This window comes from Poecilia reticulata, linkage group LG7 (assembly GCF_000633615.1).
Source record: "Poecilia reticulata strain Guanapo linkage group LG7, Guppy_female_1.0+MT, whole genome shotgun sequence".
Classification (NCBI taxonomy): domain Eukaryota; kingdom Metazoa; phylum Chordata; class Actinopteri; order Cyprinodontiformes; family Poeciliidae; genus Poecilia; species Poecilia reticulata.
The window spans coordinates 28,714,371-28,726,399 of NC_024337.1; the positions used below are offsets into that span (position 1 = coordinate 28,714,371).

The following is a 12,029-nucleotide window of genomic DNA, read 5'->3' on the forward strand; positions in this document are numbered from 1 at the left end:
ACAGGGAGAACATTTAAACTTCATGCTCAAAGACCCTATGTGGCATGGATTTGAACCCAGGACCTTGCTGCAAAGCAGCAGTGCTACCATCTGAACCACTGTTCATGCTGACCATGTTTTTGCATGTTTCCGCTGGGGTTTTGAACATTTGTCTTTGGTGATAAGCTCCATGTCAAAGGTTGGAAGACCTCCCATTATTTAATAGCAGTCTAAATATAAAAATCAACATCAGAATGGCCAGAAAATTCATGTTTTGGAATGGACTACCCACAGTCCAGAGTTTAATTTGACTGAAAATCTGTGGGGCCGTATTGAGTTATTAAAGCATTTGGGTATTTAAATGTAAGATGGAGAATTTGAAATTGTATACTGGATTTGACCGGTGAGCCAGTGAAAATATGCTATAATGGAAGAAATATGATTTCTTCTTTTAGTTCTTATTCTCTCTTGCCATCAATTAATGCGTTTTGCATGAATTTATGGCTTCTTACAGTTTTTTTTTTTTTTTTTTGGAGTTTCTTGATGATAAATTGTTGCAGTTACCCAATCTTATAGAAATGCATGGACTAGTTCTTCTGCCAGCCAAAGAAATTTTACAAAATCACCAAGTGGAATTTTATGGCCACATCTCTTATCTTTACACTTCATTTCCAATAGGAATTATTTTTGTTATTTAGGGGCACTTCTCTAAAGAGACTATAGGCTGAACATTGCTCATAAACAATTGCATAAAAACAAAAAGTGGGAAAAGACAGATAATTGCACTGGTCATAAATAAGTGGTATTTGGACTATGTTTTTTTTTTCTTCTTTTAGTTAAACGTATCAGGAGTGCACTGCTTCAGCTTGACACACATGGCACAACCCACGTGTGGCAAGTATTTTACTATTTTTTCTGTTGGACCTTCTCATAGTGTATATTTGTGAAAATAACAATTGAATAGACATGAAATATGAACACAAAATCACATTTATTTGAGAGAGAAACTTGCTTTCAAACATTGCATGGCAGCTAGATTTGAACAGCAACTACATGAACGGAAAAAGACCTCATTAACCTTCTGTGCCATGTCTGGGCAGCACTGCGAATTCACAGCAGTATCGCGAGATTTACTCCCTCCAGTCTCCTGGCATCATCGTGACCACAAAAGCATTACACAATAAATGCATGTCAAAATCTTAAAGTAGTTATATTTAAGTGTAGTATTTTGCAAATAACACGTTATTTGCAGTATATATTTGCGCTAGGTTATGGTGGATTTTTTCATTATATGTTCCGGTTTTATATTAAAAAGTAATATTTATTTAATAGTTGCCTCTCTACAAGCTGCTATTTGTAGAGATGTTACAAAAGCTACGGTCTTTTTGTATCTTTTCTCCCTCACAGAAATAGCTACCATGTTTCGGTCTACTTTGCTGCATTATCCACGCTACACGTTGCAGTGCCGTAGACTAAACAGGATCAAACCGGGTCGAACCGGTCCGCTGCTGCCCCTTCAGCAGCAATAGTTAGAAGAGGCTGTGACAGGACATGCTCCTTTTAGCATCCCGCAGTCAAGCATACTCGACTACAGTTTTAAAATAAACCTGGTCTTTCCCCTTGTTTTATCAGATTCAGAACATAAACAATTGTGAGGAAATGTTCGCTAACAGCTGGTTGAAGTAGAGCTCATCGTTCAGGAATCGTGTCAGCTCACTTGATGCTGACGTGGTTCGTGCAGCTGTTAACCAGCTTTGCGCTATAAAATGACACGTTAGATGACGTTGTAAAAAAAAAAAAAAATCCCACTAACAAGTGTTTCCTTATATTTAATACACATCGGAATCAGCTTTATTGTCCAAGACTGCTCTCAAATGTACAAGAGTTTGTTTAAAAGTAAAATAATATGAAACAAATGGAAATAGCCTATAATATTTTGTTAAAGAAGTGTTTGGCGGTGTTAGCGATCTATATATTAATCATATTAATCTTTTAATTTGTAAAAAATGTGACTTTTTCATTTTTTAAACGTAGTTATTTACTAGTTTCATTACTTGTGAACACATGTAGTTCATTTCCCTTGCCTACAGGGACCTCTAGTGGCAGATCGATAAATTACACTTTGTCTCTATCTATCTATCTATCTATCTATCTATCTATCTATCTATCTATCTATCTATCTATCTATCTATCTATCTATCTATCTATCTATCTATCTATCTNTCTATCTATCTATCTATCTATCTATCTATCTATCTATCTATCTATCTATCTATCTATCTATCTATCTATCTATCTATCTATCTATCTATCTATCTCAGAAAATTTGTTGCATTAGTTGATCTAACGCTTCACATATTTTTACATTGGAAAATCTCAGTTTTAGATAAATAAAAAAGTCTAACGGAAACTCTGTTTTGATGTATGACATCTTGCTCATACGTTAAAATGTGTGAATGTGTACTACATACATTTTGTATGCAAGGACTTATACGACAAACCTATGCTTAAATGTTGTGGGGGTTGAGACTATATAACAAAATCGCATATTATACATTCTGATCAACATGATATAGGCAGGTGAAAATGTAGGAAAAAGTAAAGAATTGTATATAATCACTTGCATGGATTTACAAAAGCGTTGGCAACATGGTCACAGAAATGTGAAATTGCGTTTTGTCCGCTGGATGAAAGAAGTCTACTACATTTTTCCTCTTTCTTACAGTGACTCTCAAATATAAACATACCCTGGTTTAAATACCGTCTATTTATCAGACCATGATAAATAACCGAAAAACTCTTTCAATTTGACCTTGTGAATAATGACACTGAAAAACAAATAAATCTGTTTGGGGAGGGGGAAGGTGCAAGAGATGCAAATGCTGCAAAAGCCTTGTTGCAATGGTGTGCACTGCCTTAAAGTAGAGCTTTGTTGAGTCACCATCTGGAAATAACCTACTGCATACTGAATGCACAGCATTCAGTATTTTTTCTGTTCACTTACCTGCCATCAATGAAAAAAGCTCAGCTGTTCTAGTTTGATTTATTTGTAACATTTGAATCTTCGGCCTAAAGCTGCTGTTTGTAGAGATGTTACAAATTATCAAAAGGTTCTCAATATACAAAGATTCAAACAGAAATGCCCAGGTGGGATTTGAACCCAGGACTTTAAAGGTAACAGTCATAACTCCACAGATGAGCAAGGCATCTCATTCCATTGCTCACAAATGCATGCTCTGCAGTGCAGTGACAAATGCTATGCAATTGTAAATGCATAACATAGACAATTGCAATTAGACAAGACTAAATCTGGGCAAACAAGTTGTCAAGATGTCGAGACAAGCATTAAAGGAGTTACTGGTTGTGTTCTACATGTGATGACAATTGGCTTTACGTGTTTGGAGTAGGGTTAAAAGACTGTAAATTTTCTCCCAAAGAAAATATTCTGTCCTAAAAGAAAAATCTTGTTGGAAAATGTATTAAGGACAATAAAACCAAGCTTCAAATAATACTACTCTGACTTCCAAGGATTTTGCACGGGACAAAAACAGCCCTGCAAATCACTAAAAGAACACCATACACACAGTGAAACATGTTGCTGGCTGCGTTGTAAGGTTACATTTTTCATGTGAAGCTGAAGTTTTTTTTGTCAAGGTGGGTGAGGCTATGAATAGTTCAAAATACAGTTTGGTTTCAACGAACAATCTTTAATTTTCTGCTGGAAAGCAAGCACAGAGTAGATAAAGTAGATAAAAACTATTAAACACATCATAAATGCTTATTTAGATATAATTTCTGAAGGTGCCACTGACACAAAATTGCCACCAGATGTCAGTAACAATCCATGTAGTCCGTGCATGTTAAGGAATCAAACAGTGGAGGTCCTAAAATTAAGTGATGCACAAAAAGATGGAGTGTCAGAGAAAATACGAGATGCAAAAAGGCATAAAAGGTCACAGTAGCAGCTGAAATATATTAGTAATTATAAAGTAGTCCTGCCACTTAGTGCAGTGCAAATTAAAGTCAGCTGGTTCAGGCCTAACTGATGGCCTACAAAAAGGTCTCTCATTACTAACTTGGTATTTAAGGTTCAACATCTCAAAGCTAATTAACACGCTTAAGACTTATGCAAACATATTGTTGAAAACTTAATGGTAGCATCAGTTACAAAAACATTTCTAAACCTCGAAGCACTGCTGGGGCCAAAATCTGAATGTGAATAGAACATCATTGCACCAGAAATATATAAAAAAAATAAATTGACAGATCCTCACAGAAGAGTGAAATGTATCAAAAGAGTTGTCCAAGAGAGCCAGGGGCAACTTGTGGAGAGCTACAGAGAGACCTGGAATTTGTGGGTACACTTGTTCAAAGAAGATGATAGGTAATGGACACCACTTGATTGCTGGGCATCTTCATGGGAGAACATCTGCCAGGCTAAAAAGCCTCTAAGTGGACGCAGAAAAATCTGGCAAACTTAGTCATACGTTTGTCACGCAAACTTCAAGTGCTGCAGCGGGTTTTAGGGCCGGAGAAGGCGGGAGAGTTATCGATTCAGGGGGATTCATTGGAGGATGAAGAGGTTGGATTATCTTCTGTCAGCCTAGTAAAAAGTGGCCAAAAATGTTTACTGAGAGGGATATTTCATGTAGGGAGGAGGGCAGGTGAGTGTGAGTGTGTATGTGAGTGAAGGCAGGGGGGATAGCCTAAACTTAAACTGTGATGCAGTCAGAAAACACTGGATTAATAATTGGTTCATGGAATTAACAATAAAAATTAATACTAATAAAGATAATTAAAAAAATTATTAGAGACACATCTTTACACATTAAATGGTGTCTGGGGAAAGAGTAACAAAAAAAGTGGACACGCTAAACCTATATAGGAAATAATTACAAGACTTGATTTTTATACATCATAACATCAATCTACAGAGTTAGAAAGAATTAACGTGCTAAACTAGTGCACAAACTGTGTGTGTGTGTGTGTGTGAGAAATCCAGAGAGAAAATCGCTTATGGAGTTATTTGTTTTCGAAAGATGCTCTAAATAAATATGCTACTTGATGTCCAATTTAGCGTTATTTCAGCTTGCCATAAAGATTGTAGTTAATATTGTCAAGTATCATTAGTGAAAAATGTATTTGGCAAAATAGAGAATTTATGTTGGACCTCCAGCTGAAGGACTGAATACAGGAAGTTGTAATATCAATTGACTCAACAATACATTGACCTAACCCTCCTTATTCCCAGCAGTAGGAAGAGATGTTTCAGGAAGGAAACTCTGTGATATCATGGGAACCTTTGAAACCCTCTTTCTGTAGCGCAGTTACATTGGAGAGGACGGAGCACACTCATCTTTAATCCTGCCTCTGTGGGCAGAGGAAGGCTGCTCCATTTCCCAAGAGCTGAGTATCCACAAAAATACAGGTGACTGTTGTGCATCCAGTAATTGTGCCTGGTAGAAAGAATAAACCTTGGTCCTTTTTTTTCCAGATTTCTGCAGAAAGAACATTGGAATTACAGGTTTCCTTATGTTGCCATCAACGACCAACTCTGACTGGTAAGGTTATTGATTTATAATTGAGCTAAACTATCACACTTTGAATTCCTTATAAAATAAATCTTGTTTCTAACTATTCACAATTTATACTGAACTGTGGCATCATTTTACTGGTTCTAATTTTGTCTATTTAAAAAAAATATAATTTTACTGTTTTTACCTCTACTTGTAGTTTCATCATCATGTTTTTCCTCACTAGCTTATTGAGTTTGTTGATCGAAGGGTCTAACTGCACGGTTGAATTCTTGCAGTTAATAAACTCCTGTATGTTTTTGAGAGAAGTTTTCTGTATTTATTCCATACACATCTGTAGTATCTTGTGGTTCAGACAATCCTAGAGCTCGACCTTCATCTGACATTTCAAAACCTAAGGCTTATCAGGAAGGTTTTTGTAGACAATAACTGAGACTGAGTGATTTGGCTTTTTACGACCTTAGTTTTATTTCAGTTTGCGGTATTACAGTCGCTTTGGTGGCTTTCTTGAATTAGACCTGATATTTATGAGACATGCAAAGTATGTCTTCAAATAAACCGCAGTCTTTAAATAAAAGCAGGATAAAATACCAAAAAGATGAACAACATTGGTTCGGATGCTATTTGTTCCAGGACAAAGTGGCAGAGTTAGAAAAAAGGATCTCATTATCAAACTACGTGCATGTCTGCTGAGGAACCAACTCCTAATTGTGATGGACTGTGTGTATTTCTGTCATTGTTGTGTACAGTGGAGGTTCCACCTTGTAAACTAAAAAAATAAAGACACACACAAATAAAATCAGGTAAACAGCCTCAATGCTGATAACATGCAACTTAAAGGTCTTGTGTCACCCATCTGACCACTACACTACAGTTACTGAGTCAGTGTACAAAGTATCAGAAATACCCACATGATCCATCTAGGCCTGATAAACAAAGTTCTACAACATCTGTAACAATACCTAAACTGATGACATAAAACTTCAGATTTCTGTCATCAGTTGACCATTGTCCGTGTCAGTTACTGAGTCAGTATGTCCAGGCTGTCAATTGTCAAGACGGGTCAGTAGTAAATGCATTTCTTCCAATTAAATGCACAAAAGACAGAAGTCAGTGGTTTTGGTCCTAAAATCAAGACTGAACTCCAAGGAACTACACACAAACACCACCCAATCTATCGATCGTATTTCTATTTCAGGCAGTTAGTTTTCTCAGCCAGCTCGTTTGTCTCCAATAATCTCCAAGAAATGACATCTGAGGTGTCAGACGTGAGCAAAAGTTCAGGCACATTTTGGGTAATTTGTTTTTCATATTTTTTCATATGTTTCTTTCAAACACAATCAGGTAACATTTTTAGGTTTTAAGGTGAGCACAGTTAAAACAACCCTGGCATCCTTAATGGGTCAACTGAAGGTTGAATTTACATGAACAACTGGTGCTGAGTGTCACAGAAAGTTAACCCACTAAAAAGATTAGACTCAGTGCACTTATATTATAATGGAATTATGACAATTAAGAAATGGTACGAGGAAGTCAGTTCCAACATAGTCCTCACCAGTTGGGTGCGCTGTTACTTCACATCAGACTCCACCCTGTGTTCAGTGGTCAAATTAGAAGTAAGGACTAGACTAGGATAGATTGGTCGTTTACCATCAAGCCGCAATGTATCAGAGTAACTTAGTTATACACGGCAAGCTTGCTTTTCCTATGCGATGAGTACATCAGTAATATTATAATGGTTCTTTGTCTAGAGCAATTGTGTATCTTTGAAATCTGGATGCTTTCAGTTTTTCATTTAGTTTTTCATTTTAAAGGAACGAAGTCGCTGAAATTATTGCCATAAATTATATAAATAAACGGCACTCCTTATTATAGCGCTTTTTTAAATAAAAAAGTATATGGTGCAAAAAGTACTCATTTTAAAATAGTTTACATTCAGTTAAATTTCTTGTCGAATCTCATTAATGTCAGAGCTGGGGACTAGTTAAATGAATGTGAATTCATATTTCCCCCTGTTGTGGTGCATGAATTCATCTTCAATGTGCTCCGGCTGGCGTTGGAAGTAGTTCCGGTGGCTTATCAGCGGAGCACGGAGCGCTCAGAGAGCCGGGATCTTCTGCCGCCGCCGCCGCTGCTGCCGCTGAGCTCAAACGCCAACAGCGGGTCGCAGTGTTTCCGTCAGGAGCGTCGAGTGACCACAAACAGCCCGGTCAGTTCAGTCTGACTCCGCCAGCCGGAGCGTCGAGCCTGCAAACCCGAGTGACAGCACAAAGATACCGCTGGAGCTTTTGTCTTCGGAAGGGGGGAATTTTCAAGTGCACAATCTGCGGCGTCTGGAATATGTAAAAAAAAAAAAAAAAAAAAAATCATAAGAGATCTAAGCCGGTTCAGTTTTATACCTCACGGTAAGTAGCCTGCGCAGGAATTTTTGGATGTTGGCCATGAAGGCATGTGATTTGTAATGACATATTGTGAAGCGGTAATGGTTTTACTTTTAAAGGCAGGCCGTGACAAGTTGACTGCCTGTGACAGTATGCATGCCTGCAGGTACTGGATATGTTTATTGCTTGCTTTGTTGGTGTTGCTGTTGTTGATAAGTCCCAACTTCTGCAAGTTTAACAGCATCTCACCTTCGTGACATTGACTCAATGAGACCGTCAGAAGAGATGCTGTTAAAACAAAGTTGTAGCCACTCGGTGTCGCACAGATTTTCAAGCGGTGAAATGTGTTTGGAGCAGTGAGTATCTACAGCTGTAGAGACGTTCACAGCGAGACCAGAAAGCGAGGCAACCTCAGAGGCGAGACTGAGCGAAGCTGCACACTGATGTGTCCCAAAGAATCTGCAAGGCAGCCGAGTCAGTCAGCCCAGATGCATGGAAGAGACTTAACTTTATCTTTGAAGTCTGCATAATGAAAAAAGGACGAATAGTGAGGTCTCATTCACATATGCAAATTAGTTTTAGAATCTTTCTAAATATTAATCCCCCCCTCACCCTAAATACTTATATGCATCATGCTAAATTACAGGTTTTCTGTGTTCAATAATATTAAGTCAGATTAGTGTCTGAATACATTTCCGAATGATCTGATTTCATGTAACTTAAAAATCAGTGTAAGTTTAGTATGTTCATCAAAAGGATCTAGAACATCTGAGAGTAAAGATTCATCAAATGGAAAACAAATTAGGAGACATTTTTTAGCAACTTATGGCAGAAAGTGGTGCAGCAATCTAAGTTTTTTTCTCAGTGTAACGACTAAAATTTAGATAATTTTATAGAATAACAGTATAACATTTGTCCAAATATGCGTAATAGTATGACTTGTAGAGCTACAAAGACAGAAACGTCTTTTCCAAAATGAAACCATAAACTAAAATCCGAAAGTGTTATAAAGACTCAACATCTTTCTTCTTGCTGCAAGGACGCAACACAGTAACCAAAATCATATCGGCTGTTTGAATGACTTAACTTTCTAAGTTTGCATTTTGAATGTGAGATGAAGGTTTTCAGTTAACTTTGTGTTGATTTACAGGTTGGTTTGCTGCATATATCTCGCTATTGCCAGGTTTGCTGTATTCAGTTTAATACTGTAATGAAGAATATTGAAAAGTTAAAAGTCCAATTTGCATCACAGTTAGTTCAACTGAAAATAATCATGTTAAATAATACCACATCAACATTTATTGTCAAAATATGTTGTATCACATGCATTGGCCAGTGGGATTCTCACTGTTTGAACCCCTTAAGTAAAAATGTACAAGTGTCACTGCATTATAATACTTGGGAAAATATCTAATGTCTAACATGATTTAATTGTTTTTGTTTAAAGATGGAAAAGGACCAACTATCCCTACTGTTATTAAAATAATCCAACATTATTTTAACATTTATTTAAATTTTCAAATTTAGGTTTCAAGTGCCTGTTGCTCAAGATTTTCTAATCCTTCTTTTGTTTTGCTTTTTATAAGTCAACACAGACATAAATAGTTGATACTAGCTGGTTAATTAGTCGGGCTATCTGCTCAGGTAGAACCTGCAGTCAGCTACTTAATAGACATGATGCTTGTAGTTTTTTCCCCCCACTGCATTTCAGAAAATAGCAATAGCTTAATAAGAGTGAAAGGTGGGGAATCCTTTAGTTTTCACACCATTATTGTCTGCCTTCTGAAATATTTCAAAACACTTCACGGAAGTTAACGGGAACATGCTGTGCTCTTTTTTTTTTTAGCCAGCTGACAAGAAGTTAGCAGCATTGGTCAGTGGGAGAGCTCCACTCATCCCATTAAAAGGATGAGAATATATATTTTCCTGGCATATAGTCTCTTTTTATAGCACAATTAAGTAACTATGTCACCTTCAAACATAACTCAATAGAAAATTTGCCTTCATAATTTGACGCCTTGAAATTGGCTTCTGTCTCTTTAAGGAGCTCCTTAAAGATGGCACTCTGTCTTCATCACAGTAACGTTTCTCCTTTAAGCCGTTAGAAGTGTTGCACTGAGAAACGCAATAAACTCAGCAGACGTGCAATTCCAGCGTGTGTTTGCTAATTCCTGCTGCTAGTCTGAAGGAGCTGAGTGGAAATAGGCGGTGCTTTGTGAGAGTAAATGTTTGGGCATATATTTATATACCCCCTTTAAAAAGACCTTGAACCACTATCAGAATAGTTCAACATTTTTGTGATAGTTGTACTTTTTAACGCCTCGGTACACCTTGGTACCACTTAGCTGGTCATGCCTGTTAAGTACCATAGAACGACAAGATACAGAGTTTAACATATGGTAACCATAAATAGTGATAATAAGGCACAAAATAGGTAAAATAGAAAAAATAGTCACAGTTATGTAAAAGAGATAATCTTTTCGATATCTAGAGGTTTTACAGCTTGTTGCTTCTACTTTGCAATCAAAAAAATCTACAGCCCCAGGGCTTTTGGTGAATTTAGGTGAACAACACAACATTTCTGTTGCTGCAGAGAAAAGTTCTGTAATTTAGTCAAACATTTAGTGTTATTATTCACATATGTTACAACGACAGCAACTTCTTTTTTCAGTTGTGAGCCTATAGCTCTAAAATGAAAGTGGGCTTTAAGATATCACCACGTTTCTTCTTGCTGCTGTTCAGACAGCCAGTCAGTACTGTCCAGCTCCCTAAAAATAAACAGACAGTATGAGATGTTACTGTGTGTTTGTGACAGACAGCGGTTTTTTTTTATTTTTTTTGCTTTGCTTTGCTTTGCTTCTGATTTGGATGCATCTCTGATTCCTATCAAGATGAGAGCTGTCTGAACAGATTTCTCTCATCATTATTTGCTCGGAGATTTACTTGTGCTTGTAAATGGTGTTGATTGAGGGCAATTTGGCTTTTTAATTGCTGAACAGCTGCCACACTCACTGCTGATTGCCATTGTAGGCTCTTCTCAGTACATCACTCATAGACCTCCTAAATGCCTCATTAAAATGTTACGCGGAATCTCATGAAACGCGAAGAGAAGGAACCGTTGCAGTGTGTTTTTTTTTTTTTTACTTTATTTATTTTTTTTAGTGATTTGTGTTTTTATCGTCGGAAAGGTCATTGTAATTATTGTCAATGTTAGCAAACGCAATGGAGAAAGAAGTGACTCAAGTAATGACTTTCTGAAAGTTGAATGAGGGTTTATATTTGGGTAGTCTTAAGCATGGTAGCTTCTTAGAAAAAGATGATCTCCATATAATGGTAATAATATATATATATTTTTTTATCCAGCTCTTGTGTCAGATTTTTCCTTCTTTCCCCTGTATTTTAATGATGATCTGTGTTATTTTTGTGCAGCTTCACATTCAGTGTCGTTCCCTTCTTTATACTGAAAGTTAAAACATGGTGGATTTGCAGTATAATACTAAACCCACCGTGCAATGCTACAGAAGAGTAATGAATTTGCCATTATTCTTTTCCAGGCCTAGATAAATTCTGAGTATTAAAATCTTTTAAGTTTAATACTCCCCCTTCCCCCAACATTTTTTCGAGAAGGTAACATTTCTAAAACTTAGAGATGCACAGATCAAGTTTTGCTGGTCTATTCTGATTACTGGTCTTTTTTGAGGTCTGACCGTTGGGTTTAATTTTTTATTCTAAGGCCTTTAACATATGAAACATAAAAAAATGTACAAAGTAAAAGTACAAAGAACTTGCAGCACATGGATTAAACAGAAACATTTTCTGTTTAATCCAACAGAAAATGAAGGAATTAATTTTTTTTTCTATTTATGCATCATAGCATATGTCTTTAATCTTTATCTGATCTTTAAGCTAAAAAAGAATACATAGTAGTACATGGAATTGATGCATGTGTGAAGGAAAGTAATTCAGACTTTTCAGGAATTTGCTGGATATTCACAGATCACAGAAAACTAGTTTATTGGCCGACTGGTGCAAGTTTACTGCAAATGTAGTGGTTTTTACATTAGTTGATATTTAAATGACACATTTTAACTTTAATTTGCTGTGTCACTCTTAAGTTGCTTAAGTTTAGAGATTT

At 36.6% G+C, this 12,029-nt stretch overlaps 1 protein-coding gene across 1 annotated transcript in view; it reads left to right on the forward strand.

Annotated features, from left to right (window-relative positions):
- The first annotated feature begins 7,522 nt into the window (after nt 1-7,522).
- LOC103467996 (forkhead box protein J3) overlaps nt 7,523-12,029 on the forward strand; it is a 74,123-nt gene continuing 69,616 nt past the window's right edge. Inside the window, exon 1 of the mRNA XM_008414780.2 lies at nt 7,523-7,918. The gene's annotated coding sequence lies outside the window, so the exon portion shown is untranslated. The remainder of the gene's footprint in view (nt 7,919-12,029) is intronic.